The sequence below is a fragment of the Salmo salar genome, chromosome 15, assembly GCF_965601325.2.
Source record: "Salmo salar chromosome 15, fSalSal1, whole genome shotgun sequence".
In the NCBI taxonomy this organism is placed as follows: Eukaryota; Metazoa; Chordata; class Actinopteri; order Salmoniformes; family Salmonidae; genus Salmo; species Salmo salar.
The window spans coordinates 5,691,436-5,709,284 of record NC_138305.1 but is presented as its reverse complement, the minus strand read 5'-3'; the positions used below and the strand labels follow the sequence as shown (position 1 = coordinate 5,709,284).

Below are 17,849 nucleotides of genomic sequence, written 5' to 3'. Positions count from 1 at the left end.
CATCAAGGACAAGACTGGCGGGGCCTCTTCAACACCCACGGTTCTCCTGAGGTCATCTTGAGTGACCGAGGTCATGAACGCTGGAACAAGGTATGGATGTTTTAGGTTATATTCTGTCACCAAGGGTTTGTTTTATTTCTTTCGTAAAACATTTTTATTTTTTCCATGGTACATAATCAGACATATTTCAAAATCTTACATTGTCAATAGACATGGCTTTCCTACCCCCGAGTACGGACAGGAGCTGCAGCTGAAGACTGAGGTAAACAATGCAATTGTATTTACAATTATTACATATACTGTAGTCTTTCAAATGTGTGCTTGACTAGTGTTTGTCTATTGCTATTTTGTATAACGTACTTTCAGGTCACTGAAACTCCACCTGATGTGGTGGAAGTTGAAGAAGCAGATCAGAACGTCTTCGAGGATCACCTTCAGGCACGGACTGAGAAGGATGTGGAGGTTTTTGACCAGGTAAAAATTGTCCGGTGTGTATTTATTTTCTGGCCCTCCAAGAGATATGTAAGAAATGTATTTGTAATATGAAATATAATTGCATGTATTCCTGTCATCAATCAAGGTGAGACTGAACATGGACAAGGCGCAGGAGAAACAGAAGGAGAGGTACCGGAGCAGAATCAAGAAGGAAACCAAGTGCTTTGACATCCGGGCAAATGACTTGGTTTGCTAGAAGGACGAAAGGAAGGCGAGACCTGAGAAACCTTGCTGCTCTTTCGCTCCTAGCTGGGGTCACTATCTGTTAAGGTGAATATAATAACTATTTGCATTTGCACACAAAATAACCTGAAGCTTGTTTTAGTTTCCCTAACAGTGATATTTTTCTCTTTGTCTTCCTAGGGTTACCTCGGTGGAAGCCAACAATCTTCTACAGTTGGAGCAGTTGAACTGTCGACCACTGGAAGCACTGACGTTCTACACTACGGTGAAGCCCATGAGACAAAGTATGTTAAGCTTTGGTTGACATTTGAGAAAGCAAGAAATGGTAGTTATGCTGAGCTTATAAAAAGGTACCTCTTCAATTTACCTCCAAATGACTTCAGGAACACCGACTGTCTGAGTACCCGGGAGGTATCCCATCCACCAGAACCAGTGAATTCTGATCAGTCTTATTCTCTGTGCTCTGAGTCGGAGGGGGACCAGTTTGAGGTAGGCTATATCTTCAAAAAGTGTTAAAGTACATATCTCCCACTTCTAACACTGCACTAATCCATCAAAGTTTATCACAGTAAACTGTAACCTGTGTGTTTGCTTGTTTACGTCTCTGTCTCCTACCCTGTTCCCTTTAACTCTGCTCCTGTCCTCCAGGACCTAGGGGTTCTGCCCAACACCCAGACGTGGATCCACCTGATGTCCTCCATTTCCAACCACCCTCCAACTTTTAATTACATCATCTACAGACACTGTTGTTGTCATGTTGTCATTATCTGCTAAGAAAGAGAATTATCACACTGGGCACATAATGTGAGATACACAGATGAACTAAAAACACGAGCACTGCAAACACTCAGAACAAAGAGAGCAGTAGTGCCTGAACTTTGCAGTCATCCTCTTCAAGTCCCCCTTCTGAGACTGGATGCCTGTTGAGAACAAGGGACAGCCAGAACCTCCCACCCACACAGCAACCACCTCCTCTGTATTCCACACACCAGAGGTCAGTATTTTAGTCTATGATTGCCATGTGAGTACACAACAAATCTGTGAAAATAAATGAATGACACAACTGTACCAAAAAACGACCAACGTTTATGTATTAAAATCTTAAATATTGCCAGGTTGGTTTTCACAGCTGTTTCACAAGGTGTTCATTATTGTAAGTTGTAAGGTATCCTTTGAAGGTGTTTATTTTTCCACATGATTAATTGTTGTATCGTAGGACCTACAATAGATACATATATTCAACCACAAGGGGAGTGCTAATGAGCTATGAGAGATAGAACAAAAATGAATCATAATAGAGGACTACTGAAATTATATTATTTCAGTGTAGATAAGGTAAGGGCAGCTTAAAATATAAACAAGACAGCCAGACAAGCCAGTGTATGAATCAAATGGATTTGCATATGAATGGAGTGGAAATTAACTGACTTCGCGATCTGTAAGGTAAATAACTTTAATATGTCAAGCAGATGACACGTTTTCTTTTCCATTTCCGAAACGTAGCCATGTTTAAGACATGGATTTTATGTTGTAATGTTTTAACAAGGTACCCAAAAGTAGTTTGAATTTGATTAACTAAACAAAACTTGTTTAAACACCGACATTGTCACGGAAATCAGCCTTTTACATAACGATGATGAAAAGAACGTCATTTAGGTTGTAATGACGTCCAACATTCTAATCATTAGGTATTCACACCGTTGGTATAGCAACGGACACTAATAGTTTATCGACTCCCATTGTGACGTGGAGGGGGACACTAATTGGCAGGAAAAGCCGTCAAAAAGGCACTCCCTGATCTCTGTGATAATATCTGGAGGTAGACAATCAAACCACAGGGAGTAGCTTATTTAAAAGAAGCAATTTGAGTGGTCCTGCCCATCTATGTTCAATGAATACATACAACACATCATATGAATACATTCAATGAATACAGACAACACACCCTTTCATTTTTTTAAGTGCCATTATCGATCAAATGGGGCGATCATCATTGGCACTAACATTCGTTAGGAACTCTTTGAGGGCTCTGGTGTTTTGTCAGGTAGGTGACCTTCAAGATTCTAGCTGGCAAGCTTTTTTTCTGCCGCTTCCATTTCAAAAAAAAAAGTGTTAATCTATTTTTTAAATGTGACCTTTATTTAGCTAGGCAAGTCAGTTAAGAATAAATTCTTATTTACAACGACAGCCTACACCGGCCAAAGCCAGATGACGCTGGGCCAATTGTGCGCCGCCCTATGGGACTCCCAATCACGGGCCGGTTGTGATACAGCCTGGATTTGAACCAGTGTGTCTGTAGTGACGCCTCAAGCACTGAGATGCAGTGCCTTAGACCGCTGTGCCACTCGACTTGTTGAAGGAGATTCTCTCTGCTGACACTGATCCGGAACTATCTGTCTGTACTGACTGACTGATGCAGCGCAACACGCCACCGACACTGAAATTAAAACTATCCTGCTTACAATCTCGCAAAAGCCAGACACAGCAGTGTGTTGTCATAGCTGTAAAATGCACCACTCACCCACTAGTGATGGGGAGATATTCCCCACCTCCTGTGCGATATACCTTCTGGCACTGAGGGTAATTTCTCCCGTAATTACATCTCTTGTGGGTGAGTGCTCATTCTAGCCATTGAATCCCTGGAAATGTCTCAAAATTCTTGTAATCCCTTTATGACTTTCTTATCATCTTACCATGATATCACTTGCACGTGGAGTCCATCTTGCACTTCGGTTCTACATTAAAAACAAGTCTGTCATTATAAGGGAAAATTTGCCTTTCAATAAACACTATCTTGTGTGTGATGATGCCATACATTATCTCTCACAAATAACTGTCACGAGCCTCAAGGTTTGCGACGGGATACATTTTCAGACAGATGGGACACGATGCCTGTACCTATCGGGGGTATAGTTAATAGTGAAATACACAGCTTTACTTGGCCTGGTAAACCAGACTGACCACTCCGCTCACAGTTTATTGCGCATAATTTGTCCGTCTGGCCTCTGTGCTTGAAACCATGTGGAGACTAGTAGCGTTGCCAAATGAAATCACAACTTCCATTAAGAACAATGACTAATGAAGTGACTAATGACTAATGAAGTGACTAATGAAGTGCACGAGAGCGCCACTGGTCAGCCAGCAGTTAGTCAATCATGCCTAACCCCATAGTTTATCAGAGCAGACTGATGGGGCCCATACAACGTCTCAACAATGTGAGCTCGCAAGATCAGATTGGTCAACCAGGGTTAAGCTTTACTCTTGGACGCAGTTAATAATGAAGTGACAGCGATGTATTTAACTTACCACTCTACAATCCATTCCATCAGATTTCATCAGGTTCCATCTCTGCCACTCCGGCAATACTGAGATCCTTGTCTGGCTCCTGTAAGGATGCGCAACAGTGTCTGACAAAAGTTAGTGTCAGTCAACATAAGCCTGGTGAAGTCAATAACAACAATACCACTGCTTTGTACACCAGTCCCCAGCCTTACCGTGACCTGCAGACCCACAGGACTGTACATGGACTGTCAGCAGCTGTAGAGGCATTAGTTTACCACACTTGTGGCAATTTCCCTTGGGCATTCTAGCAAACTTGGGTGCATCTGGTGGGAGAGGACTTGTGTCGATTTTTTCAATGTAGACAATGGTCTTTCCACCACTTCAGGCCAATCGCAGGATTCCCCCAGAGTAGCCATCGGATACCAGGTCCCCCTTTTTGAAAAATAAAAGAACATCAAAATACAGGGGCCAGGGCACTGCAACGCCACCTTAAGCTATTCCCCTGCTTATATGCACCTGGTATGTGAAACTAAGAAAACTCAGGCCCTGATATACAAAGCTGTTTGCGCCTTTTTCTGGCATAGACAAGGTGCATTTTGCCAGAGGAACGTGTGGTATGCACTAAAGAGTAAATAAGCAGTTTGACGATGGAAAGCGCAGTTTGCCAGCTTCTCTCCTTTAGACATTTGTTTTAAGGGATGATTGCACAAAATAATAGGTGTAGATATTATAAGTGTGGTTCTTTACATATTCTGCTGAATTAACGAAACTGATAAATTGCCACGGCCAGTTTTGTAGGAAAATATTTCCTGCCTCTAAAGATCACAATCCTTTCACTGATTGTGGAATTAGCTGGACAAAAAATCCCACCACTTCGCAGTGCCAACTGACAACCTGTTGGGGTTATCAACTACAAAGTAGTATCACATGATGTAAATCAGACTGCTGGACCCCACTAGCCTCCATTAAAGTGATAACATATGCTGAGTAACCTGAATATTAATGTTTTTAACACATCTATAGGAGGGAAAGATTTTTTACATAGAGTGAACTGTGCCTTTACCAAACAAACCTCAATGCTTTGCAATTCTTACCTGATGACTTGTAGAACCAACTGCTTGAGACCGAGGTTATTCTGGGGTACTTCTCTAACAGGCTTGATATCTAAAAGAGATTGAGGTTATTCTGGGGTACTTCTCTAACAGGCTTGATATCTAAAAGAGATTGAGGTTATTCTGGGGTACTTCTCTAACAGGCTTGATATCTAAAAGAGATTGAGGTTATTCTGGGGTACTTCTCTAACAGGCTTGATATCTAAAAGAGATTGAGGTTATTCTGGGGTACTTCTCTAACAGGCTTGATATCTAAAAGAGATTGAGGTTATTCTGGGGTACTTCTCTAACAGGCTTGATATCTAAAAGAGATTGAGGTTATTCTGGGGTACTTCTCTAACAGGCTTGATATCTAAAAGAGATTGAGGTTATTCTGGGGTACTTCTCTAACAGGCTTGATATCTAAAAGAGATTGAGGTTATTCTGGGGTACTTCTCTAACAGGCTTGATATCTAAAAGAGATTGAGGTTATTCTGGGGTACTTCTCTAACAGGCTTGATATCTAAAAGAGATTGAGGTTATTCTGGGGTACTTCTCTAACAGGCTTGATATCTAAAAGAGATTGAGGTTATTCTGGGGTACTTCTCTAACAGGCTTGATATCTAAAAGAGATTGAGGTTATTCTGGGGTACTTCTCTAACAGGCTTGATATCTAAAAGAGATTGAGGTTATTCTGGGGTACTTCTCTAACAGGCTTGATATCTAAAAGAGATTGAGGTTATTCTGGGGTACTTCTCTAACAGGCTTGATATCTAAAAGCAATGAATTTACAATCAAGCAATGTTTTTCACAAGCTAGGTTCCTCAATAAAACTTAATTGAATTCAATTTGTTGTGGAGAACAATGAAACACGGTGCACTTACCTCTGCGCGAGAACTGTCATCACAGACTGTGATTGATAATTTGCCTAACGCTGCCTGCGTTAGGGCAAGCTCATCTAATGTTTTGGTGGTCTTCTCAGTTTTACAAGCCAGCAAATACACTGCGACTACTGTTGATTGTGTAGTTTTGGGAGAGGAAATGTGTTGTTTGACTCTGGCAACTCCACCCGACTCCCGCCTGAAGAGGGAAGGGAAAGAACTGGAGAAAAAAAATGGGCATCTATAAATATTGCTACATGATCAACTGCTTACATGAAATCAATCACTAATGCAAAAAGGGTAAGACATCAAGTAAAACACTGGTCATGACAACACCCAACAGTAATGCTACTTTGACTGTATAGATGGATGCTGTGACTTCAGGGCTGTTCTAAATGCTGAGGCAAAACATTGGCATGTTGGTCTGCAAAGTATCTGGAAGCAAATCAAATCATTTCAAAACACGCATGTAATTATGACATAACTACACTAGCTAAATGTCCTCGCTATAGATTTGTTTTACCTTGACCATCTCTCGATCGACACCGTGCTGGAGTGGTGGTTGTTGTGGTGGTACAGTGTTAGGAACGTTTTGTTTACGTTTTGGGAAATGGCATTCAGCAGTTCCCTGGTCATGACCTCGATATCATTTCCAGGTCCAGCCTGCCTGTTGATAAAGTTAATTAGATAACTCATTCACTTCACTTTGAATGCATTAATAGGCAGGCGCTATTTGACGGCCCTGCCACAAAGAGTGCCCTTCCCTCATGGTGTTTTTATACCATACATAAATAATAATTATCTTTACTGAACATATGTTTTAGTTTGGTTTGATAACATTTGCATACTAAACGTAACATTTTTGACTGTCAGTGTTAGCTATATCTATAGTTAACAAGATTCACATGTCTTGAAACTAAAATGGCTAGCCAGCTTCATGGACAGGCATAGAAAACCCTATGTGTGGGTTTTCTTCACCCAAAATGCTGTATGTGGACCATCCAGCCAGTATCTGCCACTCAAATTCCCGGGTAACTGGTTACTGCAGCTGAAGTTGGCAATTAAACATAGAAGACTTCAGAAAAGGCTAAATTAGTAACACTTAAATAGTTAATCACAAATTATCTAACCAAAACATTGTTGGTAGTATGGACGTTATGTATTAAAAAGGTTTGTTTTCCAGTTCCTACCAAAATGATTTTAATATTAACTTTTACATTCTGTTTATTTTTTAAGTCTTTTCAGTTATGTCACCCGTTTCTTTACATTCATAAGTCCTTTCATGTATACAGTACTATCATGGTGTGGGAGACAGCTAGCCTCCTATGAACCCACATCATCCCTCTATGGGACCGGCGGGACGAATTCGTCCCACCTACGTAACAGCCAGTTGAATCCTGTGGCGCGATTTTCAAAACCTTTGAAATGCTATTACTTCAATTTCTCAAACATATGACTATTTTACAGCTATTTAAAGACAAGACTCTCGTTAATCTAACCACACTGTCCGATTTCAAAAAGGCTTTACAACGAAAGCAAAACATTAGATTATGTCAGCAGAGTACACAGTCAGAAATAATCAGACACCCATTTTTCAAGCTAGCATAGAATGTCACATAAACCCAAACCACAGCTAAATGCAGCACTAACCTTGGATGATCTTCATCAGATGACAACCCTAGGACATTATGTTATACAATACATGCATGTTTTGTTCAATCAAGTTCATTTTTATATCAAAAACCAGCTTTTTACATTAGCATGTGACGTTCAGAAAAAGCATACCCCCCGCAAACTTCCCGGGGAATTCACTAACAATTTACTAAATTACTCACGATAAACGTTCACAAAAAGCATAACAATTATTTTAAGAATTATAGATACATTACTCCTCTATGCACTCGATATGTCCGATTTTAAAATAGCTTTTCGGATGAAGCACATTTTGCAATATTCTGAGTAGATAGCCCGGCATCACAGGGCTAGCTATTTAGACACCCGGCAAGTTTAGCCTTCACCAAAATCCCATTTACTATAACAAAAATGGTCTTACCTTTCCTGTTCTTCGTCAGAATGCACTCCCAGGACTGCTACTTCAATAACAAATGTTGGTTTGGTCCAAAATAATCCATCGTTATATCCGAATAGCGGCGTTTTGTTCGTGCGTCCCAGACACTATCCGAAATGGTAAATAACGGTCGTGCGCATGGCGCATTTCGTGACAAAAAAAATCTAAATATTCCATTACCGTACTTCGAAGCATGTCAACCGCTGTTTAAAATCAATTTTTATGCCATTATTCTCGTAAAAAAGCGATAATATTCCGACCGGGAATCTGCAATTAGCTAAACAGCCGAAGGAAAATACTGCACGGGGTCGAATCGGGCACACGCCTAATTCCATTGTCCTCTGATGGGCCACTTGGAAAAGGCGATAATGTGTTTCAGCCTGAGGCTGCCTCGTCATCGTTCAGGTTTTTCCCGGGCTCTGAGAGCCTATTGGAGCCCTAGGAAATGTCACGTTACAGCTAAGATCCTGACTCTTCAATACACAGAAGCAAGAACAACAACACCTTGTCAGACAGGCCACTTCCTGCATGAAACCTTCTCAGGTTTTTGCCTGCCATAGGAGTTCTGTTATACTCACAGACACCATTCAAACAGTTTTAGAAACTTTAGGGTGTTTTCTATCCAAAGCCAATAATTATATGCATATTCTAGTTATTGGGCAGGAGTCGTAACCAGATTAAATCGGGTACGTTTTTTATCCGGATGTGAAAATACTGCCCCCTAGCCCAAAGAAGTTAACTCCCTCATACAACAACACTTAATTGACCTTGGTGTCCTGCTGGATAAAAGCCCCAGTTACCAATAAGTACAGGTATAAAGGATACTCTGCTTGTTCCGCTCTGTTTCCATGTAGATATGATCATTAGCATTCAGTCTGTTCCTTCTGCTCATGGGCATGCAATCAGTAACTTTACTTAAATCATTTTTTAATTTCCCACTTTACCTCTTGAACAAGTGGCATATATGCAGAAAGATCCGGATCACTGCAGAGTCTCATCGCAAGTAAGGGTGTTCTTTAGGCTTAACAATCTCAACATCTTTATGAGCCATACACCTTGCTGGTGAAAAGAAAGAGGTAAGCAGTAAACTGTGTATCGAAGCCTTTCCTGGTTGAGGGGATACAAAGCTGCTTGTGCAGCAGTTCAGTTGGATACAAGTAGACATCTTCACCTCTACTCTGAAATCTCATCGCTCTCTATGGTTTTTACATGTTACACTAGTTTCTCAACAAGACACTGTGGCAGCTCCTCTCCAGATGAGGCCTGCTCACAGCGAGGAGGAGAGATCAGGCATCTGAATCAAGATCACCTTGAAGTTTGTGTGGCCTTTGATGGGTCAGATCCCCTAAAGCAGTCTGTAATCAGATGGTCATCCACACCATATTGGACAGTAGTGGAGCTCCCTCAACCAGATGGCTTTATGCATGTCGGTGAAAATAGTATTGTATATGATGAAACAGTCAGGCTGAGGACCCAGTGAACTGCATTGTATCTGACTGGGTTTCCACAATACCATAATCCCTGTTAGAGGGAGGCAGGTCAGCCTCTGTCTGAAAGGTGTATGTACAATGCATTCGGAAAGAATTCAGACCCCTTGACTTTTTCCACATTTTGTTACTTTACAGCCTTATTCTACAATCTACACACAATACTCCACAATGACAAACAAAAACATGTTTTTAGATTTTTTAGCAAATTTATTAAAAATAAAAAACAGGAATACCTTATTTACGTAATGTATTATCCTGTTTCCATTGATCATCCTTGAGATGTTTCTACACTTTTTTTAAATCCACCTGTGGTCAATTCAATTGATTGGACATGATTTGGAAAGGGCACAAACCTGCCTATATAAGGTCCCACAGTTGACTGTGCATGTCAGAGCAAAAACCAAGCCATGAGGTCGAAGGAATTGTCCGTAGAGCTCTGAGACAGGATTGTATCGAGGTACAGATGTGGGGAAGAGAACCAAAAAATGTCTGCAGCATTGAATGTCCCCAACAACACAGTGACCTCCATCATTCTTAAATGGAAGAAGTTTGGAACCACCAAGACTATTCCTAGAGCTGGCCGCCCGGGTAAACTGAGCAATCGGGGGAGAAGGGCCTTGGTCAGGGAGATGATCAAGAACACGATGGTCAGTTTGACAGAGCTCCATAGTTCCTCTGTGGAGATGGGAGAACCTTCCAGAAGGACAACCATCTCTGCAGCACTCCACCAAACAGGCCTTTATGATAGAGTGGCCAGATGGAAGCCACTCCTCAGTAAAAGGCACATGCCACCCTGCTTGGAGTTTACCAAAAGGCACCAAAAGGACTCAGGTTGTCGTAGGAATTAGCGGACCAAAGTGCAGCGTGTGTGTCGTTCCACATTTTATTAATACTGTGAAACTATGCAATACATAAATAAACTGAATGATAAAACAACAAACCGTGACGAAGAGGTGAAAACATACACAACTCAAAATTAATCTCCCACAAACCCGGGTGGAAAAAAACCCTACTTAAGTATGATCTCCAATTAGAGACAAGCAGGACCAGCTGCCTCTAATTGGAGATCATCCCAAACAAAACCAACATAGAAATACAAAACTAGAACATGAACATAGAAATACAAAACATAGAAAAACAACCCCCTGTCACGCCCTGACCTACTCTACCATAGAAAATAACATATTACTATGGTCAGGACGTGACACTCAGACCATGAGAAACAAGATTCTCTGGTCTGATGAAACCAACATTGAACTCTTTGGCCTGAATGCCAAGCGTCACATCTGGAGGAAACCTGGCACCATCCCTACAGTGAAGCGTGGTGGCAGTATCATGCTGTGGGGATGTTTTTCAGCAGCAAGTACAGGTATAATAGTCAGGAATGAGGGAAAGATGAACAGAGCAAAGTACAGAGAGATCTTCCAGAGCTCTCAGGACCTCAGACCGGGATGACAGTTCCAACAGGTCAACGACCCTAAGCACACAGCCAAGACAACGCAGGAGTGGCTTCGGGACAAGTCTCTGAATGTCCTTGAGTGGACCAGCCAGAGCCCGGATTTGAATCTGATCTAACATTTCTGGAGAGACCTGAAAATACAGCTGTTCAGCGATGCTCCCCATCCAACCTGACAGAGCTTGAGATGATCGGCAGAGAAGAGTTGGAGAAACTCCCCAAAAACAGGTCGTGCCAAGCTTGTAGCGTCATACCCAAGAAGACTTGGTGCTTCAACTAAGTCCTAAGTAAAAGGTGTCAATACTTATGTAAATAAGGTATTTCTATTCTTTATTTCTAATACATTTGCCAACATTTCAAAAAACCTGTTATTATGGGCTATTGTGTTCAACTGAAGCTAGCCAGCTAACTACCTACCAGCTATCAGTAAGCAAACCATTGCTAGCGGTCATCAGGTAACCTTTAGCTCGGAAAGCTCTCGCCAGTTCGAACAACGTGACTCAAACCAGAGCATAACGGACCTATTTTTTCTCTCTCCATATCCCCGGATTCCTACCGCAAACTCTGAACATTTTCATCTGGATCTTCGCAACTAGCTAACCGCAATCCCGGGTGACTACTCCTGGCTAGCGTTTCCATTCCGGAGCAAGCACCAATTAGCCTGAAGCTAGCCCGGCCAGGGCTCCTGTGCTACCACCGAAGCCCACTCCTGGGCTACAATATCTGGACCCCTTCTACTGCCGGTACGGGGCACGGAACCCCGCCGATCCTCTACGACTGGAATACCGACATAATCTGCCAGAGGATTTCAACAGGCCCCTCAGGCGTGACGTCCGCTGAAGGCCCATTCTGCTAACCGCGGCCTGCTAGCTACCTAGAACTACTTGGAACCCTAACTACTAATCCACGACTGGTCTATCGACGTCACCACACGAAGAGGCAAAAACAGACTTACCCCCATCATGACGTCCCCCAAAGGCCCTTCTGCTAACTTGCTAGCTCCGGTCTGCTAACTGCTAGCTTGCTTGCCCCGGTCTGCTAACTGCTAGCTTGCTTGCCCCGGTCTGCTAATTGCTAGCTTGCTAGCACCGGTCTGCTAACTGCTAACTTGTTTAGCCCCGGCCTACTAACTGTTAGCTTGTTAGCATCGGCCTGCTAACTGTCTGAATCGCCGTGACCCCAGTCAGCCCAACCACTCACTGGACCCATATGTTCACTTGGCTACGCATGCCTCTCTCTAATATCAATATGCCTCATCCATTACTGTCCTGGTTAGTGATTACTGTCTTATTTCACTGTAGAGCCTCTAGCCCTGCTCAATATGCCTCAATATGCCACCTCCTACATATGCGATGATATCACCTGGTTTAAACGTCTCTAGAGACTATATCTCTCTCATCATTACTCAATGCCTAGATTTACCTCCAATGTACTCACATCCTACCTTACCTTTGTCTGTGCACTATGCCTTGAATCTATGCTATCATGCCCAGAAACCTGCTCCTTTTACTCTCTGTTCCGAACGTGCTAGACGGCCAGTTCGTATAGCCTTTAACTGTACTCTTATCCTACTTCTCCTCTGTTCCTCTGGGGATGTAGAAGTTAATCCAGGTCCTGCAGTGCCTAGCTCCACTCCCACTCCCCAGGTGCTCTCATTTGTTGACTTCTGTAACCGTAAAAGCCTTGGTTTCATGCATGTTAACATTAGAAGCCTACTCCCTAAGTTTGTTTTACTCACTGCTTTAGCACACTCTGCCAACCCGGATGTCTTAGCCGTGTCTGAATCCTGGCTTAGGAAAACCACCAAAAACCTTGAAATCTCCATTGCTAACTATAACATTTTCCGCCAAGATAGAACTGCCAAAGGGGGCGGTGTTGCAATCTACTGCAAAGATAGCCTGCAGAGTTCTATATTACTATCCAAGTCTGTACCCAAACAATTCGAGCTTCTACTTTTCTTTCTAAGGTCTTCGAAAGCCAAGTTAACAAACAGATTACCGACCATTTCGAATCCCACCGTACCTTCTCCGCTATGCAATCTGGTTTCAGAGCTGGTCATGGGTGCACCTCAGCCACGCTCAAGGTCATAAACGACATCATTACCACCATCGATAAGAGACATTACTGTGCAGCCGTATTCATCGACCTGGCCAAGGCTTTCGACTCTGTCAATCACTACATTCTTATTGGCAGACTCGACAGCCTTGGTTTCTCAAATGATTGCCTCGCCTGGTTTACCAACTACTTCTCTGATAGAGTTCAGTGTGTCAAATCGGAGGGCCTGTTGTCCGGACCTCTGGCAGTCTTTATGGGGGTGCCACAGGGTTCAATTCTCGGGCCGACTCTCTTCTCTGTATACATCAATGATGTCGCTCTTGCTGCTCGTGATTCTCTGATCCACCTCTACGCAGACGACACCATTCTGTATACTTCTGGCCCCTCTTTGGACACTGCGTTAACTAACCTCCAGACGAGCTTCAATGCCATACAACTCTCCTTCCGTGGCCTCCAACTGCTCTTAAACGCAAGTAAAACTAAATGCATGCTATTCAATCGATCACTGCCCGCACCTGCTCGCCCGTCCAGCATCACTACTCTGGATGGCTCTTGACTTAGAATACATGGACAACTACAAATAGCTAGGTGTCTGGTTAGACTGTAAACTCTCCTTCCAGACTCACATTAAGCATCTCCAATCCAAAATTAAATCTAGAATCGGCTTCCTATATCGCAACAAAGCATCCTTCACTCATGCTGCCAAACATACCCTCGTAAAACTGACCATCCTACCGATCCTCGACTTTGGTGATGTCATCTATAAAATAGCCTCCAACACTCTACTCAACCAATTGGATGCAGTCTATCACAGTGCCATCCGTTTTGTCACCAAAGCCCCATACACTACCCACCACTGCGACCTGTACGCTCTCGTTGGTTGGCCCTCGCTTCATACTCGTCGCCAAACCCACTGGCTACAGGTTATCTACAAGTCTCTGCTAGGTAAAGCCCTGCCTTATCTCAGCACACTGGTCACCATAGCAGCACCCACTCGTAGCACGCGCTCCAGCAGGTATATCTCACTGGTCACCTCCAAAGCCAATTCCTCCTTTGGTCGTCTTTCCTTCCAGTTCTCTGCTGCCAATGACTGGCACGAACTGCAAAAATCTCTGAAGCTGGAGACTCATATCTCCCTCACTAGCTTTAAGCACCAGGTGTCAGAGCAGCTCATAGATCACTGCACCTGTACATAGCCCATCTGTAAATAGCCCATCTATCTACCTACCTCATCCCCGTACTGTATTTATTTATCTTGCTCCTTTGCACCCCAGTATCTCTACTTGCACATTCATCTTCTGCACATCTACCATTCCAGTGTTTAATTGCTATATTGTAATTACTTCGCCACCATTGCCTATTTATTGCCTTAACTCCCTTATCTTACCTCATTTGCACTCGCTGTATATAGACTTTTTGTTTTCTTTTGTTCTACTGTATTATTGACTGTATGTTTTGTTTATTCCATGTGTAACTCTGTGTTGTTGTATGTGTCGAATTGCTATGCTTTATCTTGGCCAGGTCTCAGTTGCAAATGAGAACTTGTTCTCAACTAGCCTACCGGGTTAAATAAAGGTGAAATAAAATGTAAAAAAAAAGATTGATGAGGGAAAAAAACTATTTAATACATTTTAGAATAAGGCTGTAACGTAACAAAATGTCAAGGGAAAAAGTCTGAATACTTTCCGAATGCACTGTAGCTGCCATATCTGTAGAATATCAATAAGTGTCAGCACACTCCTTAGACGGCAGATCATTAAAAGGAGCATAATCTGTTACTGTATTATGCCTACAACAGTGAAGTTTCAGTCCGCTAGGTGTCTATCTACAGCATGGGAATATCTCTGGGTGATGTGGACATCCCCATGCATGCACCTTATCAAAATATGACTAATTCCATACTGCACCATCCCATTCTCTGGGCTCTGTCTGCAATCATAACCAGTAGTATCTACCAGGAATAATGAATCATAACCAGTAGTATCTACCAGGAATAATGAATCATAACCAGTAGTATCTACCAGGAATAATGAATCATAACCAGTAGTATCTACCAGGAATAATGATTCATAACCAGTAGTATCTACCAGGAATAATGAATCATAACCAGTAGTATCTACCAGGAATAATGATTCATAACCAGTAGTATCTACCAGGAATAATGAATCATAACCAGTAGTATCTACCAGGAATAATGAAACATAACCAGTAGTATCTACCAGGAATAATGGATCATAACCAGTAGTATCTACCAGGCATAATGAAACATAACCAGTAGTATCTACCAGGAATAATGAATCATAACCAGTAGTATCTACGAGGAATAATGAATCATAACCAGTAGTATCTACCAGGAATAATGAAACATAACCAGTAGTATCTACCAGGAATAATGGATCATAACCAGTAGTATCTACCAGGAATAATGAATCATAACCAGTAGTATCTACCAGGAATAGTGAATCATAACCAGTAGTATCTACGAGGAATAATGAAACATAACCAGTAGTATCTACCAGGAATAATGAAACATAACCAGTAGTATCTACCAGGAATAATGAATCATAACCAGTAGTATCTACGAGGAATAATGAATCATAACCAGTAGTATCTACCAGGAATAATGGATCATAACCAGTAGTATCTACCAGGAATAATGAATCATAACCAGTAGTATCTACCAGGAATAATGACACATAACCAGTAGTATCTACCAGGAATAATGATTCATAACCAGTAGTATCTACCAGGAATAATGAATCATAACCAGTAGTATCTACCAGGAATAATGAATCATAACCAGTAGTATCTACCAGGAATAATGAATCATAACCAGTAGTATCTACCAGGAATAATGAATCATAACCAGTAGTATCTACCAGGAATAATGACACATAACCAGTAGTATCTACCAGGAATAATGAATCATAACCAGTAGTATCTACCAGGAATAATGAATCATAACCAGTAGTATCTACCAGGAATAATGAATCATAACCAGTAGTATCTACCAGGAATAATGGATCATAACCAGTAGTATCTACCAGGAATAATGAATCATAACCAGTAGTATCTACCAGGAATAATGAATCATAACCAGTAGTATCTACCAGGCATAATGAAACATAACCAGTAGTATCTACCAGGAATAATGAATCATAACCAGTAGTATCTACCAGGAATAATGGATCATAATAATAATAATAACTGTTTGGTGAATCTATGAATTATGTATAACCACTGGAGTCTTTGCCACTCAAAATATTATTTTTTTATAGAATATTTAGAAATGTATTCCATCAATCAAAACCTTGACAAAGCATATTCTGTAGAAGGGCTTAATGTGAATTTAAAATAATTTGACATGATTCATATGAATCGGGTCATGAACATATGGACATTGAAATGAACAAGTGAGAGGTTAAACAGAGGCTAAGTCTGGCATAAGCTTATTCCAACACTTTACAATAACGCTGTTGCAGTGGTCTTAGGTAGTCTCCGGTATAGGCGATTCCCTCCATCGCGACCCTACTGCCCAGCTGAAGAGCTTGTGATCTCCATGTAGCACCACAGCACCATGCGCCTTTGGAAAAGCCGAAAGGAAAAGAAGATGCCCTTCTGGAGGAATGCAGCCATAGTCATTATACCCTAATGTAGGCCTATTTGTCTACTAGCCAAATAAAGTGCAGAGCATGCATGATGCATGCAACTCATCATTCCATTCCATTTAATTCATCCTTCATTCTGTTCAGTCAGTCAGTATGTCATCCACACTGCAATAGGAACTAAATCAAAGACAATAGAACAGTTCTTTAGCCTATCACTTTAATAATTCTATGTTTAATTAAAAATAGGCATTCAACTTGTAGCCATTACAATTTAGGCTATCATTTAGGGTTCTGGTGTCTGGCAGAATCATTTTAGAACTCTTATTTGTGTTTTATAACTGGTTATAGCCAAAACTTAATCAACATTTTGTTTTGTCTCATTTATTGATATGGATATAGTCTCTGAGTGATGGGGTTGTGCAAAGCAAATGGCTATAACAAGCCTCCATACAGAGTGGAAGTTTCAAATGCAACAGTCAAAAGGCCTAGTATAAGGTCTACAGCCTGTGCTCCTAAATACTGGAAAAAGTGTGATTCATTAGGTTACATGATCACCACAGTAGCCCCACTCACCTATAAAAATTAATTATGAAATTATATGGCCATTAAATAGCACAACAGCATGGCATATTTAGATAGTGGAATAGGCCTAGCCTAAATCATATTTACTTTCTGTTTTGCAGCTCAGGCGTTTTTTCTAGACAAGAGTCTTCTGTGTCTTTATAGTAGTATTCTCACACATTTGCTGAATGCCTAAGCCTACACTAAGCCCAAGTGTAGTAGTATAACATCGTTATCAAATGCCGTTTTAAAACAAGCTTCAGACTTTTATTTTGGAAATGAAACCCGGAAGCTGCAAAGCACCTCTAACGTCTGGGCTAAAGATGCTTGATTGACTAGCTAACTTTGACTAGCTGCGTTCGGTCCATGTCCTTTGCAGATGCCACATTCCTGACAAAAGCTTGTATGTATAAAAAATATCTGTAACCGAGTAAAGGGAGATGTAAAGTAAGAATTGAACGTGTAAATGTTCATAGTTGTAACATTTGTACGTTTACAGATCTAATTTAACGGTTACGTTTCATGTTTCACGCATTACTTTTCTTATGAACCTAACAATTTACATATGGATTTTCTTACGATCCTAACGACACGTACGTTCAACCTTTGGCAGCTATCTGGCTCCATATGGTACTGCTTGCAGTGTGGTAGCAGAGAAAACAGTCTATGACTTGGGTGG

General features: G+C 41.5%; 1 long non-coding RNA gene across 1 annotated transcript; it reads right to left on the bottom strand.

Annotated features, from left to right (window-relative positions):
• Positions 1-95: 95 nt before the first annotated feature.
• Positions 96-13,159, bottom strand: LOC106570864 (uncharacterized). Its single transcript, XR_014380577.1, has 4 exons — positions 6,456-13,159; positions 5,936-6,152; positions 5,055-5,124; positions 96-4,392 (listed from the first exon to the last, which is right to left on the bottom strand). It is a non-coding gene; the product is annotated as an uncharacterized LOC106570864 (long non-coding RNA).
• Positions 13,160-17,849: the final 4,690 nt, after the last annotated feature.